The 22,310-nt window shown below is 38.0% G+C and overlaps 1 protein-coding gene and 1 pseudogene across 2 annotated transcripts in view; one reads left to right on the top strand and one right to left on the bottom strand.

Moving 5' to 3' along the window:
- The window catches only part of ADAMTSL1 (ADAMTS like 1), a 437,416-nt gene that overhangs the window by 82,698 nt on the left and 332,408 nt on the right, over positions 1-22,310 (top strand). The window lies entirely within an intron of this gene.
- Positions 16,109-17,865, bottom strand: LOC111524730 (annotated as a pseudogene). Its single transcript, XR_002725860.2, has one exon. The product of XR_002725860.2 is annotated as an elongation factor 1-alpha 1 pseudogene (transcript).

Below are 22,310 nucleotides of genomic sequence, written 5' to 3'. Positions count from 1 at the left end.
TTAGTTCTTTCTTCCACGTTACCTCGGTAAAAGCTAAGTGAGTGACACTCTTACAAGAGACAGGGCCCAGTGAAACCACAGCCCACAGTATCACATCAGCATTAAACATTTCCTTCCAAAAAAGTTAAATTCCTTGGCTAAGGACAATTTCACTCTCGTTCATAACTCAAGGTGATATTAAAAAACTCCAAATTGTTAGGGAACATATAAAAAGGAATATATTAGTAAAACTGATTTTTGCTTGATGGCATCTTTCCGGTATACTTAAAGGGCCATAGGAGACATTGTCCCCTAAATTGATCATAGTTTTTTTTTTTCCAGCCAGCATCATCCCTTGGAGACTGCCAGAGTAGGGGTTAGCAATAGTTGTAAATGACTTTGAGTGATATAAGCTGGCATTCCTGGCCTGAAGAGTCACATCTTCCAGCTCATTTGTGTGATACTGACTGACAAGCAATCAGCTATATTATTGTCTTGTGGATTGATGGCTGATGCCAAGCATCTACTTTCCTTGACTCTTAGTATGAATAGGAATGCCTACTTGGCCAACCCAGAATTTCCTTCAGTATTGCCATGATCAGTTGTTATATTGAGACCCTCTCAGCTAGCGCTAACTCCTATTATTAATGATACAGTAATGACTAAATGTATGTTTAAAGAAAAAAAAATCATTCAACAGCTCAACTTTCAACTGATGAAGAGAATTAAGAATGAGACCATCATTTTCCACAGGCCGAAAATTATTAGATTGAGAAAAGCTGATATGAGTCCCCTCTCCCGGCTAGCTCCATGAGCTTAGGCAGACAGCTTTCGTCTCTGTCTGCCACAATCCCCCTTATTGAAAGTGACAGATCACGACTGATTACATACCTCAAAGATATCCTGGCCAAGTTATAAACTCATAGAATACTAGAATTAGAGAAGAATTAGTATATGTGGGTTGTCTGCCCTGTGCCAGGCGTGGTACCTTATGACCTTTTGCCCCAAACTCATTCAATTCTCACAACTGCCTTGAAAAATGGGCATTACCAATTGTACAGATAAGGAAATTGGAACATTTAAAGACATGAAATGCCTTATTTAGGCTACACAGCTAAGAAGTGGTCCTGTCAGGTTTGTAAATGCCGAAGCACATGCTCATTTCACCATAACACCAGGAGGTATATGGATGATCTGGACTAATTCTCATTTAGTAAACAGCAAAACTGAGATACAAAAAGTTTAAGCCTCAAGCATTTTTACAACATATGCTTTTTTTTTTAAGAAAAGAGATATTCAAACAAGTCTACTATAGCAATTATAATTCTTCAAGGCTAGAAGTATATGAACTGCTGAGAATTTTAAATGTACAAATTAAATACAGCAGAAAAAGTAAATCCAGGAATCCTTGCTGAAGACATCTCTAATTCCCTCTCCTTTGAACATCGCTGCCTGTCAAGAGGATATAAATTTATTAAGTTAATACTCCTCAGAATTTACTTTCTCAAGTCCTAGTTTCTGAATTTCATAAAAAGAATGCTGGCCTCTAGTGAACCAGATAGAAGCTTGAAGCAGGGATTTGAGAATGATTTAGAAAGAAATTACTTCTGCAGTTCATCCCTTGGCAAGGCCCTACGGAATGAAACCAAATAAGCTGCCATGCCTAGGCTCCTAACATGCAAATACTTGCCTGTGCTCAGCCTGGTTTATATGAGCCTAGAAATGATAAGCAGCACCAAATCTTCTGATTAACGCCAAGATGTGTGGAAACTCAAGCAGCATGAACTTGCAGGTTTTTCCCTCTAAGACATCACTTTGTGCTGGGTACTATAAGTAAGGACCATTATTTAATTAGTTAATAAGTGTTTGTACTATCATTCTAGAAATCTTGTCCTGCCTATGTTTTCCTTTGCATTTTAAACATTGCCTTCCTTTTAAGAGGAAATTGTGAAACTTAAAGAAGTTGTCTTTGAGTTTTGGCTATATTTTTCTTTATAATCTTGCTATGAGCAGTAACTACATATGGCTGTTGGAGAGTGTTTAGTTTGGGTTTCAACTCAGTTAAGAGTTTTGAGTGAAATATGGTCATCACAGTGGGAAGGCTAAAGAGGCATTATTATTTTCATTATTGTTATTTTTTAGAGACAGGGTCGCGCTCTGTCCCCAAGGCTGGGTTGCACCGGTACGGTCATAGCTCAATATAACCTCAAACTCCTGGACTCAAGTGATCCTCTCACTAAAAAGCATTATTAGGTTCCTTTTCTTTTGAATCTTCACTGAGCAAATATACTTTATAGCTTTTTAACACGCGTATCCAGCAATGTACCAACATCCCTTTCCTAAGCAGCATATGCGTTACCAAAAAACTCCTTTCTTCCCCAAATAGAAATTTTTAAAAGAAATAGATCACTGTTTTACATTGTGTAATTTATAACTTTTTATTTTTTCTCCCATTAAAATATGACTAGGATTTATTTACTTTGAATTGTTATAGATATTGGAAGTAATTTAAGCAAAACTCTCAATTCTTATAGAACAGTATTTTGAAAAAACTATTTTCAAGCTACTTTTTATATTTGACTTCATGACTGGGCAATGAAGACAAGCAGTCAGATTTCTAGGCACACCACCCCTATTTCATTCAAAACAACTCTGCTTTTAACTGCTGTATTTATCAGCATTCTATGTGGATTTCTTTGGAAGAAAAATAATTATGCAACAACAAAAATAAAGTTTGAAAACACCTGCTTTATGATATCCCATGAGGTCTTCTAAATTTTGCGTGGCTATTTCTAGGTAAGAAATTCTCCAACAAATGTCTATTTTGTACACTTCTAATTGCCAAGAAGATGTTTCTTACAGCAAAATGATGTGTACTTTCTTATTACCATTTAATTTAGTATAACAGATGATTTTTGACTATGTGCAAAGCATGGCTCTAGGAGCAAATGAAAATAAGAAAATTTATGTAAGATTTTTTACTCTCAAATGTTTTAAAATCAGAGGGAGGACGAGAATAAAGACAAAAATATAGATAGGATTTGATGCAGAATAAGTTACAAAACTATAACAGAAGCGCTCAGAGGACTTCTATGCAATCTATTAATATCTATTAATCCTCCCCTTTCCAAGCAAGCAACAATCACAGATTAAATATAAAATGATAAAACCAGTGGCATAGCCAGGTTCAAAAGCAACAGAAAAAGTCCATGGACCAAAAATGGAACATAAATGCAAGATGGTGAATGGCGCTGATTTCATAGGCTTTTTGGCTCCAAGACTGGAATAAAGCAAAGATTGGCAGTAGCTTGACTCTGGTAGGATACCAGAATTGGATTTCCTTCACAGAAGAAGCAGGACCTAAGCCAGGTAGAAAACTTGATGTCAGGACTTTCAAGGAGGCTCTCTGTTGTGAAGAGAGGCTGTATATCAAAAAAAAAAAAAAAAAAAAAAAAAAAGAGAGAGAGAGAGAGGCACTTGCCAGTTACCTAGGATGAGAGCTTTATCTGAAATTGTGGGTCTAAGAGAGGCTCGTTGATGGACATAGATACCATATCACGAACTGAAACTCTACCAAGCCGTACTTTTCCTCTGGGTCTAGACTTGCAATTTCTTCATTATGGATTAAAACCCAAAATTTTAGTACAGTATCTGATTCTGGACCGGGGGCCATGTGAACCATATGGAGATAATCATAAAACCATTGGAACAGGCAAGGACAGAGAGAACAAAAGGAAAACAAACAGCTTTTCACTAAAAATGAGCCTGCAAATAAAAATTCCAAATCATAGGAAAAATATGTATGTAATACCAAGAAAGACAACAAAATTAACCTTCACACCAGATAGAATTCTGTGAAACAGTTTGACAAATAACTTTAAAATTAATAAGGTCAGTCCTCTTTATTCATGGATCCTTGCTATTGTGAATTTGTCTACTCACTAACATTTACTTGTAACCCCCCAAATCAATACTTATGGTGCTTTTGTGGTCATTCATAGGCATGTGAAGAAAAGTGAAATCTTTGAGTCACTGAATGAGCATGTTCCCATCTGTGGTTGAACAAGGGACACTCTGCCTTCCTGATTGAGCTCTCATACTGTAAACAAGTGTCCTTTTGGCAGTCTATTTAGTGTCAAGTTTGCACGTTTATTTTTGCACTTTCTTGGTGATTTCATTGTTTAAAATGGCCCCCAACCATATGCTGAAGCGCTGTCTAGTGTTTGTAAGCTCAAGAAAGCTGTGATGCGCCTTATGGAGAAAATGTGTGTTAGGTAAGCTTCCTTCAGGCCTGAATTACAGTGCTGTTGGATGTGAGTTTCATGTTAATGAATCAACAATCTCTATAAGGAGTGTTTAAAAAGAAACATACATTAAATAAGGCTATCTACAGATCAGTTGGTTAAAATGTTGTGACCAGAGACATGAAGGAACTGTATTTCTCCCTAAGTGCAATGGTTCATTATTTGCTAATTCAGCATTTATGGTGATTTTCTAGAACAAAAGTGACACAAGTAATGAGTACTGACTTTATGTTGAAAACAAAACATATTAAGAAATAACAACCCTTAAAAATAAAGAATAAATTAGGGAGTAAAGACAGAAATAAAGTATTAAATAGATGGATGAAGAAAATAAATTATTAGAAATTTGCAATTCAAAAATCTAGTAATTGAAATAAAAATTTATCCACAGATAGGATAAATTCCAAACAAGACACAGAATCAGTGAAAATTTGAAGATAGGAGTTAGAAACTTTACCCAAAATACAGCCCAAAATTCCAAAATATATAATACAAAAGAGCCCTTAAGAGATACAGAGAGTGAATAAAAGTCTCCAGTATACATCAAATAGGAGTGTTCAAAGAGAAGGGGCGAAATCCCATTTAAAGTATTCCAGAAAGGAAAAAAATAGTTATCAGACTAAAATTGCAGTGAGAGTGCTGAACAGGAAAAATAAAAATACATAACCAGACATATCATGATCCAGCATCAGAAGGAGATTCCAACTTTAGGATAAGGGGGAAATAGTAAAAGCTACCAGAGAAAAGACAGAGTACCCACAAAAGAATGAAACTTAGACTAAAGGCTAAAACTTCTCAGTCATAATGGAGTCTAAAAGATGAGTTAGTATCTTCAAAATATGAATGGAATATAACTGTCAGTGTAGAATTTTGTACTCTTAACTATCAATGAAGAGTGTAGGCAAAATACAAATATGTCCTGATCTACAAAGATAAGCATTTACTACACATGGACTTTCACTAACATAATTACTACAGGCTATATTTGAGGAAGAAAAATATAGAAAAGGTGGGCAAAAAGGAAAACAATGGTGATCCCCAAAGGGATATGCAAGTGGGTATATGAATGTATGTATGCATGTTACATGGTATCTCTTCAATAATATTTCCGGTGTTCTTGTCCTAATGAGTATCTGGGACTATTGAGCTTCCCCAACCCTTTGAAGTTAGACATGACCACATACGTTGCTTTGGTCACTGAAATGTGGGTTTAAATGAGCTATGTTACTTTCTGGAGGAAGCAATCAAGAGACACTGTGACAGTCCCCAAGTTCTGTCTTTCTTGCTGTAGTGACCAACAAGTCTATGTGCCCTAAAATCTTGCTTCTCAAAAAGTAGTTTGGGCTGGGCGCGGTGGCTCACGCCTGTAATCCCAGCACTTTGGGAGGCCAAGACGGGTGGATCACGAGGTCAGGAGATCGAGACCATCCTGGTTAACACGGTGAAACCCCGTCTGTACTAAAAAATACCAAAAATTAGCCGGGCGTGGTGGCAGGTGCCTGTAGTCCCAGCTACTCAGGAGTTTGGGGTCCAGCAGCATCAATATCAGCCTGCTTCCTATGATAAATGAATATCAAGTTTCATCTTTGGCCTGCAGAATCAAAATCTTCAGTTTAACAAGATCTCCAGGTGACTCATATGCACATTAAAGGCTGAGAAGTACTGTTCTGTCAGATGGTCCTTCCTCTCCCAGCCTGGGTCACTGAGTTACCCCACAGATGATAGCTGCTCTGGAAAGACATTTTATGAGTAAGAAATAAATATTTGTTGTGTTAAACCAAAGAGATTTTGGAGATGAGTTGTATTTTCAAAATCACCTAACTTATCCTGACATCTGCAGTTAATATGGTAACACAATGGTTCTCCAAAGATATCTATGTCCTGATCCCTGAAACTTGTGAATATATGTTACAAGGCAAGAAGTATGTACTTCTGTAATTAAGGTTGCAGACCTTAAGATAGGAAGAATATCCTGGAGTATTCAGGTGAGCCTCATCTAATCACACAGACCCTTAAAAGCAGAGCACTTTCCTCAGCTGGAGGCAGAAACGATTGTAGCAAAAGAAACCAGAGATTCTAAGCACAAGAAGGCATTCATGTACTGTTGTTATTGACTCTGAGATGGAGGGGGCCATGGCAAGAACCACAGAGAGGTTTCTAGGAGCTAATGGTGTTCCCCAGCTGATGCCTAACAATGAAGTGGGACATCTGTCTTAAAACCCCAAGGAACTGAATTTGGCCAGCAACCTCAGTGCGTTTGGATGTGGATTCGTCTCCACAGCCTGTAAAAAGTAAGCCCTTCCAACGCCTTGATTTGGGCCCAGGGAAACTAAGAAAAGGACCCACTGAGCCATGCTTTATCTGGGTGTCTGTACTACAGAATCGTGAGATAATAAACTTGTGTTGTTTTAAGCACCTATGTTTATGATGAATGTTTGTGGCAGCAATAGAAAACTAATAATTATTAACCCAACTGCTGACCATAACTTTGGTGGGTTTTTTAAAAAAACATATTTGTGTATTACCAACATTCCAATGTTTAGTGTGTGCTAAGATCCCTCTTGTACTGGGGAGGAAAATGGAAACACAAGATAAGTTTACATTTTTAGGAAATGCAAGTTTAGATATATATTTTAAAATTTTAAATATTCATTAACAGACTAAAAATATTATCTGTAGCTTCCAAACTAGCAAAGAAAATCTAGAGAATAAAGAGAGCCTTACCAATTTAATAGAAGCTAGGAAAAGAGAGAAAAGAATCTAAAAGGATGGTAAACAAAAAATACAAAGCAAAATGCCAAAGTTTTCTGAAGTGGTGGTTTCAGTCCATACTCCCACCAGAATTATACTTGTTCTCTTTGCTTCGTATCCTTGCCTTGATATTGTAAGACCTTTTAATTTCTTTTCCTATATTGTGGGTGCATTCCTAGAATATACCCAGCTCGCTCATAATATATTATATTGCTTACATATTCTTGTTTTGGTTTCCTAATAATTTGTTTAGGACAATTTGCCTCTATGTTGATGAGTAATTTTATTTCTTATATAATTCTTATCTGATTTTAATAAAAGAAATTGGGAAATGTTTCTTCTTTTTCTAGTCTTTGAGTTTATTTTATATTGACATTGTCTATTCCTTTCATGTTTAGCAAACCTTGCTTGTAAAATTATGAGAAGGGATTTTCTATGGGGGAAGACTTTTCATTACAGCTGAATTTTTTAAGTCTACATGCAGTACAGCACAGTGCCCAAAGAATGAGTTTTGGAGACTAACTGTCTAGGTTCGGTCTCAGCTCTGGCTTCCTAACTGTGTAGAAAGTCATTTAGCCTCACGGTGCCTCAGTCTCCTCGTTTGCAAAATGAGGCGCATAGGGTCGTCGTGAGGATTTCATGAATTGATAAATGTAAACATGTAGGATAGTGCCTGTCACATAGTAATACTATAAGCATTTACTTTTATTGTTATTTCTCTTTCTTCTCGAACAGTTTTTTTTTTTTCTCTCATTTGTCTAAGATTGTTTTCAAGTATGATGGCTTAAAGTAGGTTGAACTTCTCTGTAACTTTCTCTTCAACTCTGGTTGTATCTGCATCTGTCTCCCTATTTGCGTCTCTAATGGTGTTTGGGATTTCTTCTTTGTTAAAAAAGAAGAAATTCAAACTTCATCATTTAATGAAGTTTGTTGGAAGTTTATTTTATTAATCTTTTCAAGTAGCAGCCTTTGGCTTTGTTGAGCCTATCGTTTTTGTATTTTCCATTTCATTGATATTTATATATATATATATATATATATATATATATTTTTTATTTTTTTATTTATTTTTTTTTTTTTTTTTGAGACAGAGTCTTGCTCTGTCGCCTGGGCTGGAGTGCAGTGGCCAGATCTCAGCTCACTGCAAGCTCTGCCTCCTGGGTTTACGCCATTCTCCTGCCTCAGCCTCTGAGTAGCTGGGACTACAGGCGCCCACCACCTCGCCCAGCTAGTTTTTTGTATTTTTTAGTAGAGACAGGGTTTCACTGTGTTAGCCAGGATGGTCTCGATCTCCTGACCTCGTGATCCACCCATCTGGGCCTCCCAAAGTGCTGGGGCTACAGGCTTGAGCCACCGCGCCCAGCCTATTATTTTCTTTAGTCTACTTTCTTCAGACTTATTTTAGTGTACTTTTTGTAATTCCTTAGGTTTGAAGCTTGGTGTTTTACATTTCAGACTTTCTTGTTTTCACAGAAATGTTAAAATAAATACAGCTTTAGTTGCATCCCACAGTGTGATAAAAAAAAAATTTCATTATTCAGTTCTAGATATTTTTAAATTTCCATATGATTCCTTCAAGTCATAAATTATTTACAAGTCTGTTTATTAACTTCTAAATATATGGGGGTTTTACACTTTTCTTTATTAATTGCTAACAATTGCATTGTGATTTTTCCAAAATGGTCTTTTTATTCCGTTTCTTTGGAATTTGTTGAGACTTTGTTTGATGACCTATTATCCATGTGTTATTGTAGAGAACATGTTTTCCTGATCTGGAGTGTAAATTTCTATATGAGTATATCAAGTGGTTTGAATGTGTTTATTAACTGTCCTAGTTCTTTAATGATTTTTTAAAAATACTTGAGAGAATGATTTTAAAAATCTTCTTCTTTATTAGGTTAATTTGCCAATTTCACCTTGTAGTCTGTTTGGGTTATTTTGGCCTTATTAGGTAGATATACATTTAAAATTGTTTGATCTTTCTGAGGAAGTTAATCTTTTTTCATAAGTTAGTGACTATATCAGTAGTAATTCTTTTTGCCTTAATATATAGTTTATCTGATATAAATATCCCCCTTTCATTTGATTGGATCTGTCTCATATCTTTTTCTATTTTTTTTACTTTCCACCTTACTTTATCTTTATATTTATGGATATTTAATGTAAACATTTCTAATTTTTAATCTTATAATCTTTGCTTTCTTCCATCTATTTGGTGTCACTATGATTACTATAAAATTAGATTTATCTCTGTCTTTATGGATATTTAATGTAAACATTTTTAATTTTTTTATTTTATAATCTTTGCTTTCTTCCATCTATTTGCTGTCGCTATGATTACTAATAAAATTAGAGTTATTTCTGCCATCTTACTTTCTAATCTCTATTTGGCCTGTTTTTCCAAGGTTTCCTCTTTTTTTCTTGCCTTCTTGGAACTAGTCCCACTCCTTTTTTTTTTTCCTTTTTTTCTTGTTATACTCTTCCGTCTTCCCTCTACTGGTTTAAAAGTTATATGTCCATTTCTATTTTTTTAGTAATTACCCTAACTTTTAGTATGCATACCTAAAGTTAAATAGTATCTCTCCCCGCCTATCAAATAATTCATGTCTCTTCAAACGCTTTAACTCTGATTACCCCCCTCAGATTCATGTGCTATTTTTGTCAAGTGTTTTAGCTCTATTTTTCTTAACTCACAGATTAGATACTTGATATAGTCAAAGTTTATTTAGATATACTTGAAAACATTCTACTTTATTTGATCCCATTTTTTCTCAGATCATAGATCTTCAAGGATTACTTTCCTTTGATCTGGAGTATATCCTTTACACATTCTGTTAGTGAGGGGTCATCGGAAGTGAGTGGTTTTGGTTTTCTGTATTTTGTTTGTCTAAAATATTTGTATTTGATGCCCTCTCTTAAAAGTCAGTTTTGCAGTGAACTTAACTCTAATTTGACAGTTATCTTGCCTCAACACTTCAAAGAGAATTGTCCACTGACTTCTAACTACCATTGTTGCCATTGAGAAGCCAGCTGTCATTCTAATTTGTTCTTCCTTTATATTTTCTCCCTGACTTCTTTTATTTATTGTTGGTGTTCAGTAGTTAGCTATGATCTTTGTAGACATGAATCATTATTTTATTCTCATTAGACTTCTAAATCTGAGGATTTGTATTTTTAATTATTTCTGAAAAATTCTCATAAAATTATTCTCTATGTAATTCACAATTCTTAGTCTGTTATTAATATTTTTATATCTTTGTCTCTCTATATTATATTTTATATAATTTCTTCAACACTTTCTCTCATTTAACAATATCTCTTCCCAGCTGTATCTAATACGCTTTTTATTTGACCTAAAAATTTATAAAAATATTTATATCTGCATTTATATGAGTTCTGTTTTTTTTTAAATCTACATGATGACACCTGTTCTTTGGTTACTCTTTCAAAATTCTTCTTAAAAATGTCCATAAGCATGTTAAATTTTTTATTTTGTATCCTGTGTCTGATAATTTCACTATCAGAATTTTCTGTAGGTCTGATTGTCTTGTTTCTGCTGTCTGCTTTTCATGTTGCCTTGTTTCCTCATGTTTTATGATATTCTTATATGCTTTCATGATTGTTGGAATTTAAGAGGGAGTTTCTTGTAATCGGGTTTACAATATGTACTTCCTGGAAGAATTTACATTTTACTCTTGAGGAGGAGGATGTTGGCATGGCATGACCCAATGCTAATCCAAGACCACTTTACATTCCCAACTGTTTGCACTAAGTGAATTGTGTCCCAAACTCTCAGGAGTCCTATTGTTAGGAACTCTAAAGGAAACTTCTAACCCCAACCTTTACCCATAGCCATCCTGAGATAAGCAAGTTTTCCTTATTATTTCTTTATGCGGATCTGAGTGGAGTTTTTTTTTTTTTTTATTTTGCTTGTTTGCTTTTATTATGTCATTTTATTTTAATTTTTTAGAGAAATTGTAGGTTCACAGCAAAATCGAGCAGAAAATAGAGAAGGTTCCATATGTCTCTGCCTACCACATGTACAGTCTCCCCCACTATCAATGTCCTGTCCCAGAGTGGTACATTTGTTAGAATTAATGAGCTACATTGACACATCATCAGCTAAATCCATAGTTGACATTAAGGTTTACTCTTGGGTTGTACATTCTATGGGTATTCACAAATATGTGATGAACATATATCCATCTCTGTAGTATCATACAGGATAGTTTCACTACCTTAAAAATCTTCTGTGCTCCACCTATTCATCCTCACCTCCCCGTAACCCCTGACAACTACCCGTCTTTTTATTGTCTCCTTAGTTTGGTGTTTTCTAGGAGCTGAGTGTGATTTTCTTTTCATAGTTCATTCCTTCTCTGAGGGTTTTGCCTTAGAGTCCTGGCATTATGAACAGATCTTCATCTTCTTCCTCAACTTGCAGTTCATAGACTTTAACCCCTGTTCCCTGCTTATATAGACTGTTAGAATGGAAAGTTCAAAACCATCAGAAACTGACAGATCCTTTCAGAATCGACTTCCATCAACTTCCTCTCTGGATTTGTGCCTTTTCATTGTTTTTGTCTCTGAGGAAACTTCCTTGCCAGCCCAGCTGTGTATTAACAATTTTTTAAATTTTTATTTATACTTAAAGCTATTATTTTTAGTCACTTGTAGTGAGAAGCTTTCTCAGAGTTTCCAGTCCTACATCCTGTTGCAACTAGAAGGTCCTAAATTCATTCCTTGATGAATATTATTTAGCATTCATTTTGTATCAGGCGTGGACAAAGCCCTTGGGTTTTCACTGTTTTGGAGGACACAGATAGAAAAAACAACAATGTGTTAAGTCCAAAGATGAATGCACGCACAGGGTGCTGTGGCATCCCAGAGGCAGTTGCCTCACACAGGCTGAGAATAGGGAGTCAGAGAAAGAGACCAGGAAGTGACACTTGAGCTTTGAAAGAGTTAACCAGGGGAATAAGAGGTGACCGTGTTGAATCATGTCAGCCAGAGGAGTGAAACAAAGAGAGAATATCAAATATGCCAGCATCAAGTGTAGGCTGGATGGTGACAAATAGGAAGAAAAGAAGCTAGAAAACAGGCAAGGCTGGGTCAGCTCCTCACAGAAACTTTGTGAGGTATTTGTTGCATTGCCACACCATGTAGAAAGGAGAAAACAGAGACAGCTCAGCTCTCAGGATCGGTAAGGAACACTGATGACTTGCAAGGCAAGAAACAGATTTGACATTCTTTTTCCTTTACTGCCTTGCACAGAATCAGTCTTAAAGAAAGACAGAATAGGAAAGGAAGTTGGCTTTGTCCAAAAGTAATCACCCACTTTTGAATTATCTGCCCCTCTGCCTGTAATTCTATCATTATAATAAAAGCTTGACTTATGGTCTTAGCATCTATCTTTCCCCTTTAAATTGGAAGTACATGAAGGCAGGAACAATAATTGACTTTTTACTATAGCTGAGTGCTTGGTAAGTGTCTCTATGTTTTTGAACATATGTGGCCAACAGTTATTGAGAGTGATTAAGTGGAAAGCATTATTAATCATGTAAATCTTACTCTAGATAACTTGAATCAGTTTTTCCCCCTCTTTACCTTTATCTAAGTGCAGTCCACTGAAGGAAATGTAATTTTCATAGGAAGAAGAAAGGAAAATTAACTTTGGAGCCTAGTACTATTCAGGATGGGGCTGGTGCTAAGAGGCTGTGCTGTAAGCCCCAAAGGACAATCTAAAAGCACTGGGTTTTAGAGGTCAGAAAATACATTTCTCTATTTTTTAAGTTTCTTAAAATATGTCCATGCTCCAAGATCAACAAACTAAGAAGTATGAGCACATTTGAACAAAGTTGAATGTTGTCATCCATTAAACTTATAACCCAGCAAATTTGGCACATGATATTGTTTGATTAGACTCATATGTTAAGCCACTCATATAAGTCACTTTAATTAAAATTATATTTAAAGAAATTATATTTAAAGTGGTTCTAGAGGCAGCAAGGCATGGTTTTTAACCTTCAGTTTGGAAAGAATTGTCACCAAATCTATGATGAAGCTTTTTGAGACCTAAAATACTTTTTCATGGGGTCAATTTATATAGCATTAACCATGAACTTGGATATCTGTAGGAAGAATTCTGATCTAGAAGTTGGAAAGAGATTAAGGAAGGAAGTGACAGGGTCATTAAACTCTTTCCATGGTTTTGTCCATATGAACCCTACTTCTTTCCCCCCATTCCAAAGGCTGTAAGGAAAGGCACAGATAGTCTTCAGTGGTATCATGCAACAGTCTGAGAACTCCTTGCTTTCTCTCTTCGGACAATGAGACATAAGAGAACACCCTGTCTCTTGCCAAGAGGATTTGTATTAGTGGTCAGGGTTAGAGTTTACCACCCAGAGAGGAATCTGGGTGAGAGGAGACTGGTTTCCATTCCAGTGATTAGAGAATAGATGTCTTTCTCTTTCACCCACGGACCTGGAACTTTCTCTCAGGTGAGAACCACCACCAGTTCTAGAATCATTCTTCAATGAACTGATTCAATAGTGATTAAAATGAGAGCTTGACCTTGGCTTTGTAGGAACTGACCCAGGTTAACCTTAAGTTGTATGCCACAAAAATGTTACTAAAAGAGGTATTTCAAGTCATTCATGGTGCTATGTTGCATGCCGCCAGTAAAGGAGTATTGATTAGATATATTGCCAGGGAATACACAGTGTTGTCAGTATTCACTGACAGCCAAAAAGAAGTTAAGCCTGCAGACAATATCAGGTGGTTTGTTAGAGACTGGGAAGGAGAGAAGGTGAAGAGAAATGCTAGAGTCTTCTGAGAGTTGCCCAACATGGCATTTATCTTTTAATTGCTCTAGAAAGTGCCTTTTTCCACTTGTCTGGTAAATGACTGGCATAAGAACCACATGTTCCGTGAAGCAACTGCAATCTCCATATTTGCAATCTATCTCACCCTTTCTCATCTGTCTGTTTTTTTTTTTCTATTTAGCATGTTTCACTGTAGATTAAACAGATTTTATTCCCTGTTGCCTGGTAATTATATATAATTAAAAAGCACAGAGGAATGTGCATACAAGCACAATGAAGTAATAATCATATGAACAGTGTCTTATTTGAACTCACCGCTGAGGGAAAGTTGCTTTTTGAAAAAAATTATACTTTAAATACTGGGATACATGTGCAGGTTTGTTATGTTGGTATACACGTGCCATGGTGGTTTGCTGCACCCATCAACCCATCATCTACATTAGTTATTTCTCCTAATGCTATCCCTCCCCTAGGCCCCCATCCCCCAACAGGCCCCAGTGTGTGATGTTCCTTTCCCTGTGTCCACGTGTTCTCATTGTTCAGCTCCCACTTATGAGTAAGAACATGCAGTGTTTGGTTTTCTGTCCCTGTGTTAGTTTGCTGAGAGTGATGGTTTCCAACTTTATCCATGTCCCTGCAAAGGACATGAACTCAACTTTTTATGGTTGCATAGTATTACATGGCGTATATGTGTCACGTTTTCTTTATCCAGTCTATCATTGATGGGCATTTGGGTTGGTTCCAAGTCTTTGCTCTTGTGAACAGTGCTGCAATAAACATATGTGTGCATGTGTCTTTATACTAGAATGATTTATAATCCTTTGGGTATATACCCAGTAATAGGATTGCTGGGTCAAATGGTATTTCTGGTTCTAGATCCTTGAGGAATCGCCACATTGTCTTCCACAATGGTTAAACTAATTTGCACTCCCACCAACAACGTAAAAGTGTTCCTATTTCTCCACATCCTCTGTAGCATCTGCTGTTTCCTGACTTTTTAATGTTCACCTTTCTAACTGGCATGAGATGGTGTCTCATTGTGGTTTTGATTTGCATTTCTCTAATGACCAGTGATGATGAGCTTTTTTTCATATGGTTGTTGGCCACATAAATGTCTTCTTTTTTGAAGTGTCTGTTCATATCCTTCACCCACTTTTTGATGGTGTTTTTTTTTTTTTCTTGTAAATTTGTTTAAGTTCCTTGTAGATTCTGGATATTAGCCCTTTGTCAGAGGGATAGATTGCAAAAATTTTCTCCTATTCTGTAGGTTGCCTGTTCACCCGGATGATAGTTTCTTTTGCTGTGCAGAAGCTGTTTCGTTTAATTAGATCCTATTTGTCAATTTGGCTTTTGTTGCCATTGGTTTTGGTGTTTTAGTCATGAAGTTTTTTCCCATGTTTATGTCCTGAATGGTATTGCCTAGGTTTTCTTCTAGAGTTTTTATGGTTTTAGGTCTTATGTTTAAGTCTTATTCCACCTTGAGTTAATTTTTTTGTAAGATGTAAGGAAGTGGTCCAGTTTCAGTTTTCTGCATATGGCTAGCTGGCTAGCCAGTTTTCTCAACACCATTTATTAAATAGGGAATCCTTTCACCATTGCTTGTTTTTGTCAGGTTTGTCAAAGATCAGATGGTTGTAGATTTGTGGTGGTATTTCTGAGGCCTCCGTTCAGTTCCATTGGTCTATATATCTGTTTTGGTACCAGTACCATGCTGTTTTGGTTACTGTAGCCTTGTAATATAGTTTGAAGTCAGGTAATGTGATGCCTCCAGCTTTGTTCTTTTGGCTTAGAATTTTCTTGGCTATATGGGCTCTTCTTTGGTTCCATATGAAATTTGAAGTAGTTTTTTCTAATTCTGTGAAGAAAGTCAATGGTAGCTTGATGGCAACAGCATTGAATCTATAATTTTGGGCACCATGGCCATTTTCACGATATTGATTCTTCCTATCCATTAGCGTGGGATGTTTTTCCATTTGTTTGTGTCTTCTCTTATTTCGCTGAGCAGTGGTTTGTAGTTCTCCTTGAAGAAGGTCTTCACATTCCTTGTAAGTTGTATTCCTAAGTATTTTATTCTCTTTGTAGCAATTGTGAATGAGTGCTCACTCATGATTTGGCTCTCCACTTGTCTATTGTTGGTATATAGGAATGCTTGTGATTTTTGCACATTGATTTTGTATCCTGAGACTTTGCTGAAGTTGCTTATCAGCTTAAGGAGGTTTGGGGCTGAGACAGTGGGATTTTCTTTTTTTTTTTTTTTTTTTTTTTTCTCATTAAACTTTTTTAATGGGTCTCAAAATTCTGTGACAAATTTTTGGTCAAGTTGTTTCCATTAAAAAGTACCAATTTTAAAAACTAATAACTTAAAACTGCTACACGCAAAAAAGGAAACCAAAGTGGTCCACAAAACATTCTCCTTTCCTTCTGAAGGTTTTACGATGCATTGTTATCATTAACCAGTCTTTTACTACTAAACTTAAATGGCCAATTGAAACAAACAGTTCTGAGACCGTTCTTCCACCGATTAAGAGTGGGGTGGCAGGTATTAGGGATAATATTCATTTAGCCTTCTGAGCTTTCTGGGCAGACTTGGTGACCTTGCCAGCTCCAGCAGCCTTCTTGTCCACTACTTTGATGACACCCACCGCAGCTGTCTGCCTCATATCACGAACAGCAAAGCGACCCAAAGGTGGATAGTCTGAGAAGCTCTCAACACATATAGGCTTGCCAGGAACCATATCAACAATGGCAGCATCACCAGACTTCAAGAATTTAGGGCCATCTTCCAGTTTTTTACCAGAACGGCGATCAATCTTTTCCTTCAGTTCAGCAAACTTGCATGCAATGTGAGCCGTGTGGCAATCCAACACAGGGGCATAGCCAGCACTTATTTGGCCTGGATGGTTCAAGATAATCACCTGAGCAGTGAAGCCAGCTGCTTCCATTGGTGGGTCATTTTTGCTGTCACCAGCAACGTTGCCACGACGAACATCCTTGACAGACTCATTCTTGACATTGAAGCCCACATTGTCCCCAGGAAGAGCTTCACTCAAAGCTTCATGGTGCATTTCGACAGATTTTACTTCAGTTGTTACGTTGACTGGAGCAAAGGTGACCACCATACCGGGTTTGAGAACACCAGTCTCCACTCGGCCAACAGGAACAGTACCAATACCACCAATTTTGTAGACATCCTGGAGAGGCAGGCACAAGGGCTTGTCAGTTGGACGAGTTGGTGGAAGGATGCAGTCCAGAGCCTCAAGCAGCGTGGTTCCACTGGCATTGCCATCCTTACGGGTGACCTTCCATCCCTTGAACCAAGGCATGTTAGCACTTGGCTCCAGCATGTTGTCACCATTCCAACCAGAAATTGGCACAAATGCTACTGTGTCGGGGTTGTAGCCAATTTTCTTAATGTAAGTGCTGACTTCCTTAACAATTTCCTCATATCTCTTCTGGCTGTAGCGTGGCTCAGTGGAATCCATTTTGTTAACACCAACAATTAGTTGTTTCACACCCAGTGTGTAAGCCAGAAGAGCATGCTCTCGGGTCTGCCCATTCTTGGAGATACCAGCTTCAAATTCACCAACACCAGCAGCAACAATTAGGACAGCACAGTCAGCCTGAGATGTCCCTGTAATCATGTTTTTGATGAAGTCTCTGTGTCCTGGGTTGTCAATGATAGTCACATAATACTTGCTGGTCTCAAATTTCCACAAGGAGATATCAATGGTGATACCACGTTCCCGCTCAGCTTTCAGTTTATCCAAGACCCAGGCATACTTGAAGGAACCCTTTCCCATCTCAGCAGCCTCCTTCTCAAATTTTTCAATGGTTCTTTTGTCGATGCCACCGCATTTGTAGATCAGATGGCCAGTAGTGGTGGACTTGCCCGAATCTACGTGTCCAATGACGACAATGTTGATATGAGTCTTTTCCTTTCCCATTTTGGCTTTTAGGGGTAGTTTTCATGACACCTGTGTTCTGGCAGCAAACCCATTGCAAAAAAGCAACAGTGGGATTTTCTAAATACACAATTATGTCATCTGCAAAAGAGATAATTTGACTTCTCTTCTTCCTATATTTGTATACCCTTTATTTCTTTCTCTTGCCTGATTGCCCAGGCCAGAACTTCCAATATTATGTTGAATAGGAGTGGAGAGAGAGGGCATCCTTGTCTTGTGCCAGTTTTCAAAGGTAATGCTTCCAGCTTTTGCCCATTAAGTATGATATTGGCTGTGGGTTTGTCATAAATAACTCTTATTATTTTTAGATATGTTCCATCAATACCTAGTTTATTGAGAGTTTTTAGCATGAAGGGGTGTAGAATTTTATTGAAGGCCTTTTCTGGATCTATTGAGACAATCAGGTGGTGTTTGTCATTGGTTCTGTTTATGTGATGGATTACATTTATTCATTTATGTATGTTGAACCAGCCTTGCATCCCAGGGATGAAGCTGACTTGTTCATGGTGGATAAGCCTTTTTATGTGCTGCTGGATTCAGTTTGCCAGTATTTTGTTGAGGATGTTCACATCGATGTTCATCAGGGATATTGGCCTGAAATTTTCTTTTGTTGTTGTTTATCTGCCAGGCTTTGGTATAAGGATGATGCTGGCCTCATAAAATGAGTTAGGAAGGAGTCCCTCTTTTTCTATTGATTGGAGTAGTTTCAGAAGGAATGGTACCAGCACCTCTTTGTACTTCTGGTAGAATTTGGCTGTGGTCTGGTCCTGGGTCTTTTTTGGTTGGTAGGCTATTAATTACTGCCTCAATTTTTCAGAACTTGTTATTGGTCTATTCAGGGATTCAAATTCTTCCTAGTTTAGTCTTGGGAGGGTGTATGTATCCAGAAATTTATCCCTTTCTGCTAGATTTTCTAGTTTATTTGCATAGAAGTGTTTATATTATTCTCTGATGGTAGTTTGTATTTCTGTGGGATCAGTGATGATATCCCCCTTATCATTTTTTATTGTGTCTATTTGGTTATTCTCTCTTTTCTTCTTTACTAGTCTGGCTAGTGCTCTATCTATTTTGTTTTGTTAATCTTAAAAAAAAAAAAAGCAGCTCCTGGATTCATTGATTTTTCTTTGTGAAGGGTTTTTTGTGTCTCTATCTCAGTTCTGCCCTGATCTTAGTTATTTCTTATCTTCTGCTAGCTTTTGAATTCCTGTTCCTGTTTTGAAATCTGTTCCTGTTTGCTCTTGCTTCCCTAGGTTTTGTAATTGTGATGTTAGGGTGTCAATTTTAGATCTTTCCCACGTTCTCCTGTCGGCATTTAGTGCTATAAATTTCCCTCTAAACAGTATTTTAGCTGTGTCCCAGAGATTTTGGTATATTGTCTCTTTATTCTCATTGGTTTCAAAGAACTTATTTATTTCTGCCTTAATTTCGTTATTTACCCAGTAGTCATTCAGGAGCAGGGTGTTCAGTTTCCATGTAGTTGTGCAGTTTTGAGTGAGTTTCTTAATCTTGAGTTCTAATTTGATTGCACTGTTGTCTAAGAGACTGTTAAGATTTCCATTCTTTTGCATTTGCTGAGGAGTGTTTTACTTCCAATTATATGGTCAATTTTAGACTAAGTGGGATGTGGTGCTGAGAAGAATGTATATACTGTTGATTTGGGGTGGAGGGTTCTGTAGATGTCTATTAGGTCTGCTTGGTACAGAGCTGAGTTCAAGTCCTGAATATCCTTGTTAATTTTCTGTCTTATTGATCTGTCTAATATTGTCAATGGGGTGTTAAAATCTCCCAATATTATTGTGTGGGATTCTAAGTCTCTTTGTAGGTCTCTAAGAACTTTATGAATCAGGGTGCTCCTGAATTGGGTGCATATATATTTAGGATAGTTAGCTCTTCTTGCTGCATTGATCGCTTTACCATTATGTAATGCCCTTCTTTGTCTGTTTTGATCTTTATTGGTTTAAAGTCTGTTTTCTCAGAGACTAGGATTGTACCCCTGCTTTTTGTGCTCTCTATTTGCTTGGTAAATATTCCTCCACCTCTTTACTTTGAGCCTATGTGTGTCCTTGCATATGAGATGGGTCTCCTGAATACAGCACACTGATGGGTCTTGACTCTATCCAATTTGCCTTGCCAGTCTGTGTCTTTTAATAGGGGCATTTAGTCCATTTACATTTAAGGTTAATATTGTTATGTGTAAATTTGATCCTGTCATTATGATGCCAGCTGGTTATTTTGCCCATTGGTTGATGCAGTTTCTTCATAGTGTCAACAATTTGGTATGTTTTTGCAGTGGCTGGTACCAGTTTTTTCTTTCCATATTTAGTGCTTCCTTCAGGAGCTCTTGTAAGGCAGGCCTTGTGGTGACAAAATCCCTCAGCATTTGCTGGTCTGTAAAGGATTTTATTTCTTCTTCACTTATGAAGCTTAGTTTGGCTGGATATGAAATTCTGAGTTGAAAATTCTTTTAAGAATGTTGAATATTGGCCCCCACTGTCTTCCGGCTTGTAGGGTTTCTACAGAGAGATCTGCTGTTAGTCTGATGGGCTTCCGTTTGTCAGTACCCTACCTTTCTCTCTGACTGCCCTTAACAATTTTTCCTTCATTTCAACCTTGCTGAATCTGATGATTGTGTCTTGCGGTTGCTCTTCTTGTGGAGTATCTTTGTGATGTTTTCTGTATTTCCCAAATTTGAATGTTGGCCTGTCTTGCTAGGTTGGGGAAGTCTCCTGGATAATATCTTGAAGAGTGTTTTCTAGTTTGTTCCATTCTCCCCGTCACTTTCAGGTACACCGATCAAACATAGGTTTGGTCTTTTCACATAGTCCCATATTTCTTGGAGGCTTTGTTCATTCCTTTTTATTCTTTTTTCTCTAATCTTGTCTTCACAGTTTATTTCATTGAGATGATCTTCAATCTTTGATATCCTCTCTTCCACTTAATCGATTTGGCCATTGATACTTGTGTATGCTTCACGAAGTTCTCATGCTCTATTTTTCAGCTCCATAAGATCATTTATGTTCTCTACACTGGCTATTCTAGTTAGCAATTTGTCTAACAATTTTCAAGGTTTTTAGCTTCCTTGCATTGGGTTAGAACATGCTCCTTTAGCTCGGAGGAGTTTGTTATTACCCACGTTCTGAAGTCTACTTCTGTCAATACATCAAACTCATTCCCCGTCCAGTTTTGTTCCCTTGCTGGAAAGGAGTTGTGATCCTTTGGAGAAGAGGACTCTGGTTTTTGGAATTTTCAGTCTTTCTTTGCATTGGTTTTTCCTCATCTTCATGGATTTATCTACCTTTGGTCTTTGATTTTGGTGACTGGATGGTGTTTTGGTGTGGACATCCTTTTTGTTGATGTTGATACTATTCCTTTCTGTTTGTTAGTTTTCCTCTAACAGTCAGGCCCCTCTGCAGGTCTGTTGGAGTTTACTGGAAGTCCACTCCAGACCGTGTTTGCCTGGGTATCAGCAGCAGAGGCTACAAATCAGCGAAGATTGCTGCCTTTTGCTTCCTCTGGAAGCTTCATCCCAGAGGGGCACCCACCAGATGCCAGCTGGATCTCTCCTATATGAGGTGTCTGTTGACCGCTGCTGAGAGGTGTCTCTCAGTCAAGAGGCCCAGGGGTTAGGGACCCACTTCAGGAGGCAGCTTGTCCCTTAGTAGAGCTCTAGCGCTGTGCTGTGAGATCTGCTGTTCTCTTTAGAGCCAGCAGGCAGGAACGTTTAAGTCTGCTGAAGCTTCACCCACAGCCTGCCATTCCCCCAGGTGCTCTGTCCCAGGGAGATGGGAGTTTGATCTGTAAGCCCCTGACCGGGGCTGCTGCATTTCCTTCAGAGATGCCCTGCCCAGAGAGGAGAAATCTAGAGAGGCAGTCTGGCTACAGCAGCTTTGAGTAGCTGTGGTGGGCTCTGCCCAGTTCAAACCTCCAGGGGCTTTGTTTACACTGTGAGTGGAAAACTGTCTACTCAAGACTTGGTAATGGTGGACGCCCTTCCTCCTACCAAGCTCCAGCATTTCAGGTCGACCTCAGACTCGTGTGCTGCCAGCGAGAATTTCAAGCCAGTGGATCTTAGCTTGCTGGACTCCATGGGGGTGGCATCTGCTGAGCTAGACCACTTGGCTCCCTGGCTTTGGCCTCCCTTTTCAGGGGAGTGAATGCTTCTGTCACGCTGATGTTCCAGGTGCCATTGGGGAATGAAAAAAACTCCTGCAGCTAGCTTGGGGTCTGCCCAAACGGCCGCCCACTTTTGTGCTTGAAACCCTGGACCAGGGTGGCCTAGGCACCTGAGAGAATATCCTCGTCTGGGCGTTGCAAAGACTGTGGGAAAAGCATGCTGTCTGGGCCAGATAGCACCGTCCCTCACGCCGTGTCTCATGGCTTCCCTTGGGTAGGGAAGGGAGTTCCTCAAGTCCTTGCACTTCCCGGGTGAGGCAACACACCACCCTGCTTCGGCTAGCCCTCCGTGGGCTGTACCTACTGTCTAACCAGTCCCA

The sequence above is a fragment of the Piliocolobus tephrosceles genome, chromosome 14, assembly GCF_002776525.5.
Source record: "Piliocolobus tephrosceles isolate RC106 chromosome 14, ASM277652v3, whole genome shotgun sequence".
Taxonomy (NCBI): domain Eukaryota; kingdom Metazoa; phylum Chordata; class Mammalia; order Primates; family Cercopithecidae; genus Piliocolobus; species Piliocolobus tephrosceles.
Note: the sequence above shows the minus strand (reverse complement) of the source record. Positions and strands in the feature narration are given on the sequence as shown.